Below are 16,237 nucleotides of genomic sequence, written 5' to 3' on the forward strand. Positions count from 1 at the left end.
CCAACTCAGGCGGCTGCAACCTAACCCTGGTAGTGCAAGGCACTCATGTGGCGACCATCCTTTCATACACCTCCTTACAGGTAACGGGCCGTGGGGCTACTCTGAATGGGGCGAAATGGGCTTTGAAGGCGATTCCCCAGCAAGCAGGTTCAGAGAGGCCTACCCTTCCAAAATTCTCAGATGCCATGATGGAGGTGGCAAGAACCATTGTGGGTGATGATGCATAAAAGTCAGACCCTTCGTTAGTCGGGGCATAGTAGTTAGATTCTTCATTTATCTCATCCTCAAACTTTGCGAACTCAGGGATCATCTCGAATGGTTCTTCTTCCCCCTCAAACTCTATGTCAGCAGGCTCTGATTCCTCCCCCTCCATATTCTGAGGATTTTTCTCTTCTTCTTCCGGTTCTTCCTCCTCGACTGGTTCAGTGACTTGTTGTTGAGGCTCTGACTCCTCGTATGGTTCTGTCACCCAATGATCTGATCCAGCTCCTTGGTTTTCCATCCTTCCTCCTGGACTCCCTTCTCTTGTAGTTATGAGCCTCCTCTCTAGAGGTATATAGTTTAGCACTAGCTCCCTTACTTCCTCTGGGACCTTCCCGTAGTACTGTTCTTGGGATATGCCCTCGGGTGGGTCCCCAACCATCTCAACCAGTCGGTCCACTTCTTCAATTTTCCTCTCTATCTCTTGGAGGTGCTTCTCCATTTGTAGCACTTTGTCTCTAACATTTTTTATATCTCTTCTAGAGTCTGTGTCTCTTGTTCTCCTTGGTTTGCCATGGCAAGTCAACATTTTAATGGAGATGAATTTGGGTAAGTTTTAAGCTTTTGGTTTTCCTTTTGATATGTAGTTTTTAGATCATCTGATCAAAATGTATTCAAGCCTTAATATATGACAAAGTGCTACAAATGGAGAAGCACCTCCATTTGTAGAAACCTTTTGATATGTAGCAAGCATTCATGTAATTTGGCAGATATTTATGCTACTCACATTCCTAAAGCCGTTTTTAGTTAAGGCTATCCTAATCGATTGAAGCATGCAAGTGCCATTTATGAAGGTGAATCATTGCCCCGAAAAATCATCATATAAAAATAATAAAATATCTTTCCCGAAGGGATTACAAAGATGATGAAGCCGACAAGGGGCTTAATATATAGCAGTAAATCAGCAAGGTTCTTCTTCAGCGGCTGATGTTGAGGCCTGGCTTGTTTTATCTTTCTTCGCCCTCCGAAGGGTGGTCTGAATCCGAAGCCGTGCTTGGTATATCTCCATCCTAACTATCATCGGATCCGTTTCCTCTAGAATTCGGGCTAAGAGTTTGTCTGTGTTTTCCATACATTTTTTCAGACGATCCTCTACTTGGGTGTCGTAAGGAGGTGCGGGCCTTGGGATAGATGCTCGTACCAGGTGTCCCTCTAGCCATTCATGGTATCCCGGGTCACACCCTATTTCGAACCTGTCTGGGGCTAAAGTGTCTGGACCCCAACTTATGCGACCATTCCACTCTCTGAGGATTACCGCGGCATTCTTGATTTTCTGCCTTGTGTGCTCAGTGATGAATTGCTCAGGATTTCCTACCTGAGGTATCACTTGCCTCCTATCGAATTGCCTTAAGACCCGAGATGGATAATAAGGTCGGATTCCTCGAACCCCGGCTAATGGCACAAAAGGACAATTCTTACCCCCGAACCATCACATTTTCTGATATGAAGTCAGGAAACATCAACTGGATTCTACCTTCGGTCAATTCTTCAAAGAAGCTGGCCCATGTCCCTTTGGATATGTAACTAAGATTCGGCAATAATTTGTAAGGCGGTCTGTCCGGTTGTGGTTGCTCAGATGTTGGACTCCCATAGCCATGTTGATGTGTTTGATAATCCACTATTGTAACAAAATGCTACATCCTTGGATGTGTCGAAAACCACTCCGACATTTGTCTAAAGCCCGGAAAATGTCAACCAAGATGATGGGTGCTAAGTCAAAGTACCTCGTCTCTTGGTCCTTGGTTATACCATGAAAAATAGCATGGGCTAAGTAGATCACTCGGGGGTCTATAGCCATCGAATCCCCTTGTGGAAATACAATAATGCCTAGTAAAGCTATGGCGAATGCCAAGGGTCTAACAGCTTCCCACTCCTCCCTACTCTTGAACTCTCTCTGGTACAGAGTATATCCCGTGGCGTCTCCAAATCTCTAGTATAAATCCCTAAAGGTTATCATAGGTCCTCGCGCCCAAGACGCCTCAGTTAGTGCAAGAAACTTCATGATTTGGCCGACTGTGGGCCTTTGCAAAAACAGCAAGTGGTGATCTGGTTTGTGTCATCTCCTTAGACTGGTTCCACTAGTATCTATGGCGTCTCTAATATCTTCTAAGGTCGGAGTCATCTCAACTTCACTGAAGCGGAATAACATTTCCTTATCATCCCAATGTCTGGTTAATACCTTTATTATCTCTGGACGACCTTTCATCGTCATGATAGCCGATAAATGACCCAAGGTGCAGCTAATTATTTTCTTGTGAGCATCCCCTAACTATGCCCACCAAACCCTCAAAGAATATGGAGCCTTGATGATTATGTCAAAATGGATGCAGCCTTCTATCTACAAAATAAAATACCGTTAGGATTCCCCCCTATCCCACGGGGTCAATGGTTCATCACATAGGCACTAAACATGCTTCCACATAGCACATAAATGAGATGCGGTGTTCTTCGGGTCGTAGACCGTCCGAACACAGGGTAGTCTTCCTTAATGACCTTTAGGTAGGTCTGATATACCCAAAGCTCGTCTAGGTATGAATGCTCTAGTTCAGTAGGGATTTGGCTTATCTCTATCTTAGTTTTACTAGAGTGGGTTTTCACAAAAGACCGGGAACCCGAGCGGACAACTGGGGTTGGACCGTCAGGGCTGTTGGACGACCACGAACCAACCCCGCCTCGTAACGGTTCCAAAAGAAGTATTTGGTTTTCTTAGTGAAGGTACGACCGCGTGCTCCGCGAAGTCGTCTTTGGAACAAAATGTAAAATAAATGCTAGGAGTGGCGGAGTTATGACATGCATGCAATGACAGTTGATATTTGCGGGAACGTAAACACATAAATAGTTAATGAAAATATACCCACATTATATTGGAACCCTTATGGTTAGAACCTTTAAGTCCCCAGCGGAGTCGCAATCTGTAACGGTTTGCATTTTTGCGGGCGGGGTTAGCACTCGGAAAAGCTACTTCGAACTCGTTGGTGCTCTTTCGGACTTTGTTTTAAAAGAGTCACCACCTAATTTTAGAAAATCAGGAAAACCAGTTTTGAAGGCTTTATTCATACACCGTGAAAACTCCTTCTTAATCAAAAGTTCTAGATATGGGTTCTGGTGATCCCCTAGGGAAGGTGTTAGGCACCCTAATATTAGGGATCCGTACTATACGGTTGACCTTCGAGTTCCAATGTGTGGGTATTTGCGTGAACTATTTATTTAGTGTAAAATTCCCTTAAAAATATGTCCTTTTATTGCATATCAAGTTTCTTTGAAAGAATTGAGTGTAGTTCCCTTATATATGGGCTTATTTTTGGGTTGGATTTATCATATACTAATGAATATATTTCCTCTTATATATGAGGATAAATAGTTTTTGTAAAGAAGGGAATTACTTTGTGATAAAAATGCACATATATATTACCAGTTCATGCCTTAATCCACACTTGGTTTGGGTTAATCGCATATATACGCCAAGAACTCTTTACTTATTATTCTACGATTTACGAATATGTTTCCTTTAAAAAAAAAACGTTTTCAACACTTTATTTTAATAATCCAGTTAGGTTCGGCATTGGGCCGTAAAAAGGTGGGTTTAATTTACAATGAATATAGGCGATAATATATTTATTAAGAGCAAAGGATTATGTAAACTCATGCCCGTTTAAAGGAAAAAAGAGTTGTGATTTTTGGGTAAGAAAAATGTAATGGGATCTATCCCAGAAAATGTATTTTGTTTGTTTCATTTCTGGAAAAAGGAACATCCAAGACTGGGCTTTAGATTAAAATCTTGATTTGTGGCAATTTGGTGGGCCTTGGCCCAAAAACTCGATTTCGTTTGTTGGATTTTGTCCAAAACTACGCCAGTTTTTTCCAAGCAAAGTGTAGTAGTTTTTATTTTGAATTAACCGTGACTTGCACAAAACCTCCCATTTTTTTACAACTAGTTTTATTATGAAAAGTAGGGTATTCCTTTTAATTCTGAAACAAGGACTGTAGGGCAAGTAGTTCTGATAAAAAATGTTTATATGCTAACACCTACCCAAATTTCCCTAAATTGAGTTTATTTTATAAGAAAAACCCATCTGATTTGTCTCTTAGAAATCCTCTTTAAAAGTATGAAAATGGGACGGGTTTTGAAAATACGCGAAGGAGCCTAAAGTCCAACTAAACGGCTTAAGTACCGTTTGCCTAAAACATCTAGTTCCAACCATTTGGTTTCCAATAGTAATGTGAGTTTACAAATACAAGTATAAATATAAACATATCATACAATAATAGCGAAATGACTTGGGGTGTACCAAGCCCCTTAACCATTTTCACCCATGGTTGGGCCTTCGTGAATATACATATTAGCTTCCCTTTCTCGGACTAAATAAAGGTCTGAAATAATTTTCCTATTGGGCCAAATGTCCTCGTCCCAAATGGCCATGCAAAGAGGGAAAGGGGAGAAAAGAAAAGAATTTGGTTAGACTGGATCCTATAAAATTTCACATGATATATAGAAGATATACATGTATGGTAATAATAATAATAATAATAATAATAATAATAATAATAATAATAATAATAATAATAATAATAATAATAATAATAAAAAAAAAAAAAAAAAAAAAGTAGCCAAACTGTCCTAACATGATATTTTTTCATAGTGCATTCTTTGTGATGTGTGGGCTGAGTATTTTGGAATGAGATTAGGGTAGTTGTCACCATCCTTATTCCCAGTGTCGCACAAGATTCAAGGGGTTCCATCGAACCCCAGACATGGCTAGCACTGGGGGAAGGTTAGACCAACCCCAAATGATCCTCAACATTACCACAATCAAACACAAGTGTACACTTCGAACCAAATATCATTGAGCAGTCTGGCCTTCAAACAAGGACACAGAGAATAGGCAAAAATAAACCCTAAGAAATAAAGGACAATACTTCACTGTACACCATTACTACTACTCAATCGCAACAAGGGGCGGGAATACATTCATTGAACTGTGAATCATTATAAACTAGAAGTGGTCTAGGCAAAATGAGCTTATCAATCTTTTCATGAAGATGTACAACCATAGACAGATTCCAATATAGAGTTCAGTCACAGACACACACTACACATATAAAGGGGACCAAAGCAAGCCCAAGTAAAAGGGAAAGTATATTCCAGGTCATATTTGCAAAGGCCATATACATATTAAGCAGACAGGTAAACATAGAGAAAAGGGAACTGATTTCACTGAAAATTTAGACACATAAACATGACACAGAGATGGATTTTCAGGTCCCAGTTAGACTTAACAAGATGAAAACATCAGGCGAAAAGTATGCAGGCTCCATACATAACATAGAAAGAATGCATAAAATCATTCATGTCTCTTTGGTGGAGTTTCTTGAAAAGAAGAAGGATCTACATGATCTTAACAGTCTTTCATGACTCAGTTTCAGTTTAAATGCCTTACCTATTCAGATTTCCTATTTCCCTTTAAGTTCTTCCTTTTGTATTCTAGTTCAGTCATGTACATATGCACCTAGGTTCATTACTAGGTTTTACTAAACCATTTATCAATGCATGTCTTGTTTTAGCCAAGTCTTCCAGGTTGTAGCAACAAAGTTCACATGATTTTGAAAGATTTGTACAGTTAGCATGCACCACCATAGGCTTATGAGAGTGCCATGGTGCCTTTTATATGAAGGAAAGGTGTGGTGAACCAAACAGTGCTTGATCCCCTCTCAAGGCACCTTTAGAAAAGGCTCTTCCTAGCTATGTGATTTTGAGCTTACCCTCAATCCCTATCTAATCATAAGGAGCATTGCTACTAGAAACCATTTACAGCGAAATGCTTAATCAAGTTCAAATGTATGGACAAATAAGTAGACAGGACCATTTAGGCTAAGACTAGGATCATTTTTACCACTAGAGTCTAACAAAGTTCACACAGAGACATAGCATAAGTCAAAGTGTCATCAACAAGTTCCTTAACCTACTTCAACTTCACAGAACTCTCTTAAATTATTCTAGGCATTTAGCAAGTCACGTCATGTTACAAACCTCATTTGATCAAGTCATGGAAAGTGTGTATGAGGCAGTCAAGTAAATGATGATAACTAAAATATCTGGATAGAGTGTTAGAAATTAAACCCAAACACAAATGATTCAAGTAGTGGACAGTAGGCAGATTTCATTTTTTCTTCAACTAGTTATATACCAATAGAACTCATGTAGGAATCTCATGATTTAACAATACAGACCAGATTGGCAACTTGATCTTGGATATAGCATGATCACATTCAATGGCTATATCACAGTGTTGACTCTCTGTTTGAGATATTCAGAACCTCTAAGCAAGATACAAAGGGATTTAAAGCAAATGAATAGACAAATGGCCATGGACCAACCCTCATTCTCAGTAAAGATCCTTTAGTACTCAAGCAGGACCAAACCTTTAAGCCTTTGACACAACAAGATCCACAAAAAAGAAAGAAAAAAGGAAAAGGAAAGGAAGACCCAACTAGCAAATAAACAAATCCTTAAAAGACAATGCAGATGCAAAGACAGTAGAGCATCTTCATAAACAGGTCACGTGGCAAACACCTTAGATTTCTACTTAAGTTCTAAAGGGGCTAGCATCTAGAAAAAGATTGGATCAAATCCCTTGCCAACTAATCTTTAGGCAGAGTTCTTCTCATGGATGTACACAAGGTTCAAGCTAGCCTAGGTGGCTTCATCCTCCCTCCCCTTTACCTAGTCATGTTTGAATACTAAAGTAGACTACACTTGCAAAGTAATGTCACCCTAATAAATTGATGGTTCATTATTAGTCTAACCCTTTTTTTCCTCTAACAACCTTGATTTAGTACATTAGTTTCCAACAAAGCATACCTAAACTGTAAGTCTTGTTTTAACTTGACTTGTTTTTAACATGAAGCAATAAGCTAGACTGATCTATGAACAAAACATAAGGCTTCTTTATTTAAAAAATGAAATACTACATTCTTAATCTGCATGTGTCCCTAATCACTTTTTTTTAAACCATATTTACTGAAGTCAAACAATTATTGCACACTAAAGAGTTTAACAAGCCAATAGGAAATAGGAACAAATCACAGAGAGGGTCAAGCTATGGTACTTGTATAGCAATGCAGCATCAATCATGGAAGACATAACATATTTGCAAAAAAAATCTTTAGGCACAGCTTTAAGGTGATTCTTACTTAAGCATAGTAGGATAGGAGCAGGGCATCTCACTTATAAAATAAGAAGATCACAGATCAGCTAATAATAGTTATAGACATGTTCAAAGTTCAAGACAAAGGTCCTTAGAGACAATTAGAAATATGCTTAAGTCATTAATCCCTTTTAGGAGATAGGTTATCACATTAAGATGCAAGTAATCAAATAGTGACCCTCTAAACATGTCATATGGACTACCTAACACACAGCAGCCTTACCAAGGAATCATACAATCTAAATTAGTATTCCAATAGCCTTACAATACCCTATGTGTTCCCTAATTAAACTAAGCAAACCTCTTATTTCGATATATTTATTAATAGTGCACTGTTAACCTCTATCAAACCTCAAAACCATTTCAATATGAATCATTTCAAATTTCCAGCAGTCTCAAATATTCTTGCAAAAGATTAGCACTGATCTAGACCATTCAACTCAAACAAAGAGCAAAATACTAAATTAAGTACATAAGATAAGCAAGGCATCATGTTTAGGAGGGACTCATTCTGAGCTTATTCAAACAGTGCTTAAGGCAAAAATCCTATTATAAGACCATCAATCAAGAACACTTAACAACACAGACCAATCATTAACTTTTAAACAAAATAACAAAAAAGATAAAAGGGTTAGGGTATTACCTTTTTAAAATGCAGCCTTTGATCAAGAAGGGACTCGAAAGCTCCTTCTGATTTCACCCTCGAACTCAACCACAAGAGAAGAACAAAATAAATAAAATTTTATAATTGAGGGACTCAAACTCGACAAGGAGAGTTTTTGAGTCAAAATTATGCTTTTGCTTAAATTTCAAGTTCTTGACTTTAGATTCTAGCTTTTTTTTTTCCTACTTGTCAAATAATCTCCCTTTTTATTTTGTTATGAACAAAATTGTGAAGGAACCTCAAAATACCAATGTGGGACTAATATTTTTTCCATTCAATGGCCTCTGTAAACAAGATCTACAGTTGAAATTACCTAGAATTAAGAATGCATGGCCAGATCTGAGTATTGTTCTACTTGATATGGCCCATTTGTACTTGATCAATGAAATTCGAACGAATACAACAAATTAAAATCATAAACAAATGCAGGAAATCATATATTAGACTCAAAATTTAAAGAAAAAAACTTAAAATGAGAGTGACTTATACTGTGTTTGGAGTGAGAAAGATGAAAACAAGGCCAGATCATTAATGGTATCACGCAAAAGGTTGTACGAAGGGTGCAAAAGCCTTGTACCTTCTGCAACATTGCCATTTTTGGCATGAGAGAGAAAAAAGCAAAACGGCGCTAGGGTTAGGGTAAGGGGAAAGGGAAGGGGAAAAGAGAGGGATTAGGGGTCGTTTGGTGTGGAAAAATGGGAAATGAAAGGGGTGTTACCCTTTAGCAGCCGAGTCTTGGACCGGGTCAACCCCATTCGGCTTGGACTCGGTCCAACTGAAAATTAAAATTTAAAAAAAAAAGAAGCCTTTTCTTGTGTATATACCAAGTGTACACACACACACACACACACACACACACACATATATATATATATATATATATATATATGTGTGTGTGTGTGTGTGTGTGTGTGTGTGTGTGTGTATACATGGTGTATATGCCTAGTATATTTAAGTCCTAACCATTTATAATTTAAAAATATTAAAGAGAATTTAAATCATAGGGAAAATCAGGTTGCTATGTATTTTTATAATAATAATAATAATAATAATAATAATAATAATAATAATAATAATAATAATAATAATAATAATAATAATAATAATAAAGGTCGGTTAAGTCGTTGATGGGCCTGAAAAGATGTCTTTAATTAATTGGCTCAACGTATTTAATTTAATTATGGCCTTTTAATCAAATTTGAAAATTAGGATAAACATATTATTTTAAATTAAATACCAACAAGCCGATTTTGTAAAAAATAAACTAATTTCTTTAAATGGAGGAATAATTAAATTAATTGTGACCAAGGAAAAAAATCAAAAAAAGGAAACTATATATCTAATAAGGGGCTCAGTTTTTTGCAATAATTGTCATTTAATCAATTAACTAGCCTAATCAAAACAATAAAGGATAATTATGCTTATTTTATAAAACACAAGGGTTAAAAGATTAAATAATTAATTACTTAAACTATTTAAATTATCCAAATTTTTTGAGGTGAAATAAAAGGGAAAAAAATGTTTGAAAATAATTTTAAATGATTAAATAAGAATTCTTCCTCTTTCTCTCTTTTCTCTGTTAAAAATAATTTAACCAAATATCTTGAAAATATTTATTATTCTCTAAATAAAACATGATGCATGAAAATCTTTTTTGCTAATATAAAAGGAAGAAATATTGATCTGGGCACTTTATAAAAATCATTTAAGGCTATTAGAAATGCTCAGCTTATTCACTTATTACCCGGGGACCCCGAGTGATTAAAATAACTTACGGGAGGTCAAAAATTAGGTGTCAACAGCTGGACAAACTGTAAATGTTATCCCAGAGGAAGTCTTTCAACAGCATCACATTTTGCATACACCAAAGTTGTGATAATGACTTTACCACAATCCTGCAAGATCAGTTTAATGGTCACCTGTTGATCTATGTTCATCAAAACTTTCACATCTACACCATCTTTTACAAAATACCAAATCTTGGCATTACAGTTGTAACCAGCAAAATTCATTCCCGGTCTCCTTCTGTATCTTTGAATGTTTCTAGAATTTTGGAAAGGTTCCATTAGTGCAATTAGAATAAACTTATGATGTCTATTCAACATTTGAACTCTATGAAAGGCCTTTTGTGTGTTAACTGATCTGATATTCCAAGTAAACGTCTTCATCATCAATAATTTGATTTAACTGCAACATTCCTCTTTGGTAGTATCCTTGAAGGTGGAACTTCCTCCAAGTTTTTTTATGTTACTTTACTCTTTTTTGACATGGTTCTGGTAGTTTAAGCCTCTCCACCATTCTTAGTTTTCCTACCCTTTCTTGTATTCTTGCCCTTTTCATTTGGAGTAATATCAGCCTGTCTTGAGACATCTGCTACATGTTGCCCAATATCTTCCTCTTCAATTCTATCCACTTCTGAAACTGTAGCAATTTCTTTGCTCAAAACCTTTTGATTAGAAGTACAGTCCAAACTGTTTAGATTATGAGACACCAGTGCATGCAATTCCTTGTGTGGTGAAGATTTCTTTTGTATTAAACCTACATGAAGATTTTCCTTCACTATCAAGGGATCCTGTGTAACGTCAACTTCATTGACTAGAATCTCTCCTCCTTTACAAGGAAGATAACAACCAACTGACAAGGCTAGTTGTGTATCCTCTACTGCTATATCATCTACTTGCAAGTTGTCTTCAGACTCCAAATTATCTCCTGAACCTCCAATAAGCACTTCAAGTTTACTTCCTGCTAATAATTCCTCATTACAAGTATCTACTTGGATTAAATTCACTACTCCATCATACTCTTGAACAACTACTCCATCAGCGAACACATTAACCCTAGGATCATTCTTCGGTATGATATCTGTGCTATCCCCTTTAAAATACTCATCTGCATTTTTCTCTCTTGTTTGACTATCAACTATCTGAGCATTTATATCATTGTTGTCCCCTTTAATCTCCCTTGTATTATCCTCATTTCCTTGATCACTACCACCTGACTCGGTTATCTCATTATTATCATTACCAGCCTCTGAATTACCAATCTCATCAAAACTACCAAATCCCTCATCTGAGCCTGAATATAAAGCATTATCCAAGTCCGTTTCATCAAACACTAATTCAGTACTGACCTTTGATGGATCAAGATTAGCAACATAAGTGTTACAGCCCGTATCTTGAGCGTTTGGGTAATTCAAAATCATCGTGGAAAGTTAAGGGCAAAACCAATTTCAAAAAAATTGTATTGATGCACAAGTGGTTATGAATATTATTCATGACTATTATTAGTATGAAAATATTGTGAGAGGCTAAGGGCAAGAAGAAATATTTGCAAAATGATCAATGGAAATAATGTGGGAACGTAGGGGCAAAATGGTAATTTCACAAGGAAGTCCTAAAAGGGCCATGTTGGCCGAAAATAGGAGGGCAAATATGCATGTGGACAAACTTGCATGGCAAGGAGGATTTAAGTCATCTTTTTAAAATTTTCAAGAAAAATAAAGAAAAGAGAAGAGCATTCTAGAGAGGGGCATGTGCCCCTCACATGCTTGGATTATATGCATATATATATATATATATGAGTGCCTAACTAATTCAAGACAAGAGAAAAGGAGAGCAAAACAAAAAAAAAATAAGGTGAGGGTTCGGCTAAGGGGGCTGGCCGAAACCAGCCCCTCCAATTTGATCATGGAGGATTATGTTCTTCTAGTTTTCTTGCTATGTGGAAGATTCTTTTTAACATGGTGGAGTTGTTGAAGCAAGTAGGGTATTTATTCTTGCAAAAATATGGCTTAGCCAAGAGATGGAGGAAGATGAATGGAAAGGTATGGTTCAATTCTATTTTACTTATGTTATGGGTGATTTGTGTATGTTGAAGTGTGTGGAAAAGGATTTAATTCATGAAACATGTGTGTGTAGTGTGGCTAGCCGTGGGTGTGTGTTGTAATATGGAAAGATTGGATTAATTCCATGTAATGTGTTACTTGTGGTTGTAATGCATAAAAATAAATGAATGTTGCATGAAAATAAGCATGTAGTTATTGAGGCCGTGTGGGTGTGTATGTAGTTGATGTGGCCGTATGGTGTTGTCTATTGGAGAAGGGAGGAATTAATTTTAGTATATTAGTTGCGTCGTTGTGGATTTTATAACGCAAAAAAAGAAGTTTAATGATTCAAAGTTGAGATTATAGTAGTTTATGGTTTGTTGTGGAAACTAATGTGAACGTTATGTAATTCTTGTAAATCATGATGATAATGTGGTAAGAGAGTGGTTTGCTGTTATAGATTATGAATTTTGAAGAAAGGAATGTGTTGTGATGGTTCCTATGGAAGTTGGAAGTTTTTGGATTCTATGGTGCGTTGTTTGAATTGTTTGACTATTTTGTGGTTTGTCCGAGGCATTCTTGAATCTTGTTTAAATGGTTTATGTTGGTACTTGAACGTATGAGCGTGGGTGTTGTTAATATCATGGTTGGTTTGGCCGGGTTACATTCCCGGATAGTTGTTGTTGATTTTGGGCCGAGCCTTATTCTCGGGATTGGTACACTTACAGAGGAAATGCTGCCGAAATTTCGGTAGCAAAGTGTTTCCTTAAGATTTTAACTCAAAGTATACTAATGAAAGTTTTGGTAAAAATGACCAATTCGCAGATTTCGACGAGATTGTGACGTGAATTTGGGATAGCAAAAGGAGCGGAAAGAGGTATGTAAGGCTTCACCCTTCTTTCTATGGCATGTCTAAGATATAATAAGTTGGGTACGAGCCTCGGGGACAACCCTATTCCCCGGAATCCGCACCTAAAGTTTTCCACTTTTTGTTCATTAGAATTGAACTACAAAGTGTGCCAAATGTGGGAAAAACCTCCTAAACCCTTAGAACTTGTATAAATGGGACCCGATTACCCTAAGATCCTCACAAGAAACGCTATGACACGTAATATATGTAAATCGTATACGCTACCTCATCCGGCCTGAGGTGGGCCCGTTGCTCTCGGATTTTCCTATAATCTTGGTTGACTCATTTGAAGCGAATCCAAAGGGGACCTTGGGTCTCGATGTCGTCACCAATGATAAGTACTATGACTACTCTAACGAGAATGTTTCTACGGTGATAATGATAATGACAATGTTAGACAAGAGAATGTACTTACGATAAGTACGACCGGAACGACTCTATGACTAAGATAAGTATCTTACGTAAACAATGAAAGTGATAAACTAATTTTTGAATCGTATTTATATTTCCTAGCTATAACTTTATTTTCTAAGACTCCAAAGCCTATGACTGTCATCTATAATGCCCACGATTTCAGTCTACGGTTACCGTAACATTATTCTTCGTTGATAGTCTCACCTTAAAATACTTGTTCCTCCAAGGTGAGACAAAACTATCACTATCATTCCATAATGTAATCGGAGGTCACCGACCTTACGTCACTCCGATGGATATATGATTTTCCTTGGCCCTCTTGTGTGCCCATATGTATATGTATATAAAACATGAATAAGTATATAAGCTATGTACACGTACGTGAGACATGTAAACGTATACAAGCTATGCATATGAATATAAAGATATGTATATGTATATAGAATACGTATATGACCCTGGGATGGGGGGAAGGTATATATGGGGGAACGGGAAGGGAAATATGTTTCACTGCCACCTGATCAGCTGGTTTATCATCCCGGATGCGGGATATATGGGTGAGCCGGTGTATAACGGCGCTATGTGGGTGAGCCGACATTGTTCGGCGCTATGATATGACCTACCATGTCATGACCAGGCATGCTATGCTATGATACGACACGATACGCTATGATACGCTATGCTATGATAAGAAATGCTATGACAAGCTATGCTATGATATGATATGCCATGACATGACATGCTATTATATGACAGGCTATGCTATGATAGGATAAGCCATGCTATGATACGATAAGCTATGCTATGATATGACAGGCCATGCTATGATATGATAAGCTATGCTATGATATGACAAGCTATGATGTGACATGATACGCTAGGATATAATACTTCCATGACATGATATGCTACGATATGATATGATACGACACGCTATGATAGTGCAGAATGTAATATGATAAAAACATAACATGATTTAAACCCTATTTTCCATGTCTATGAAAAAGAAATGTTTCAAAAAAAAAAAAGACAAGCCTAAATGACAGCCAGCCTGAAAAAGGGCCTCCCTATGTACAGGTTACTTTCTTGCCTCGTTATACGTCCTATGACTGCATGATATTATTAATCGTACTCTATGTCACTGCTTGTGTTATTTTCCATGCCTTACATACTCGGTACACTATTCGTACTGACGTCCCTTCTTGTGGACGCTGCGTTTCATGCCGCGCAGGTCAGCAGACAGGTGGACTTGATCTTTAGGAGCTTACCAGCAGTACTCTACAGTGCTCCAGTTGTTCCGGAGCTTCACCTCAGTGGTACTATTTTGTATATGTACATTCGGGCACGATAGTACTCAGCCCTTTCTATGTATAAGTATACTATGTCTAGAGGCTCGTAGACAGATATGTACAATCAGTCAGGTACAATTGGATATATGATGTTTTGGCATGATAATGCCGTTGTATAAAGTGTTAACGATGTTTGCCAGTCTATGTTCAGAAAAAAAAAATATGGCACTGTTTATACAAGATAGATAAGGGGTGCTCGGTACAAGTATCGGGTACTCGTCACGGCCCCTAGTTGGGTCGTGACAATAAGCTGCCTTACAAAACTTCTGTTCCTCCTCAATGTTCAGATCCACTACCTTGTCTTGAGAAATCTTGTCTGCAATAACCACACTGCTATAAGTAATCATCTCCACCCTTGCTTCCACATTGCTACTTGTTGAAGGTTTAACAGTACCAACATCAGCTGCATTATGCCCTTCCACCATAATGCGGTCTGATGAAACAATAAGATCAATAGCTGCATTACAGTTTTTCTCTTCATTTAAATTGATCAAAGCTATGTCCTTGTCTTCTGATTCCTTGTATTCCCTTTCCACATTGTTAGCATTGTTTACCACTACCTATGATTCATGCAATGCATTCTCAATAACTTCCACATTGTTGGCCCCTGTAGAGTCATCCATAAGAGCTGTTTTAGACACCTGCTCCCGATTATCAACAATAGTTTCCACATCTGATGCAATACCAATCTTATCTTCCTCTTCCTTGGTCAAATCTTCTTCCTTATCTTCTAAACCATTGTCAGTACCCTCCTCATTGTTGGAAATGCTCTCCACCCCCTTTGATTTTTGTCCTGAATTGCACTTATTAACTGCATTAAATATGCCTATCACCCAGTCCTTTGTAGTTTGCAAAGATTGATCAGGAACCTATCAACTATAACTGCATTATCCTAAAAAAAAAAAAATCTCCCTCCATCAAAGTTGATAATACATCAAACTTCTTCTGATTAGTAACACCTTCATCTTTCTTATTGTTGAGTTTCTCCATAGAATTAACTTGATTCTGCTCATCAACATTTGAAACTCTCTTGTGTCTGTCCACCCCACTTTGACTCTTTGCATCTTTCCTGATAGCCTCCCCAGGATATGTAACCACAGTTCCACAGGAAAGAATTCTTGGAACAAAATTCTGCACCATTCTCCCTCTATATGTTCTATTATTACCATAATTATGCTTAAGTTCTGCACCATTCTCCCTCCCCCATTAACGTATAACGAATCAAAACATGTCGATTTCTAAAAAAACCTTACTGTGCACTTTCCCTTCCCACCACATTGCTTAGGAATAATCGTTCTCAACTCTTCTAATTCAGGCCAACCATACAAAAACTTACCTACAATGGCATATTGAAAGTTTTCAATCAGTTCCATTCGAGTCACTTCATTCGATGTCCATTTCACGTACGGGATACCATCAACATACGTTACTTTCTTCTGGGGAATAGGATCATATTGCAAAAGTGACGTTGACTCAGTAACATGCAGCAAAGTTTTGAGCAAAAGTCGAATTAGGGTTTGTGGGAAGAGAAGAAAGTGAAGAAGAAGAAGAAGAAGAAGAAGAAGAAGAAGAAGAAGAAGAAGAAGAAGAAGAAGAAGAAGAAGAAGAAGA

This window comes from Lycium barbarum, chromosome 8, assembly GCF_019175385.1.
Source record: "Lycium barbarum isolate Lr01 chromosome 8, ASM1917538v2, whole genome shotgun sequence".
In the NCBI taxonomy this organism is placed as follows: Eukaryota; Viridiplantae; Streptophyta; class Magnoliopsida; order Solanales; family Solanaceae; genus Lycium; species Lycium barbarum.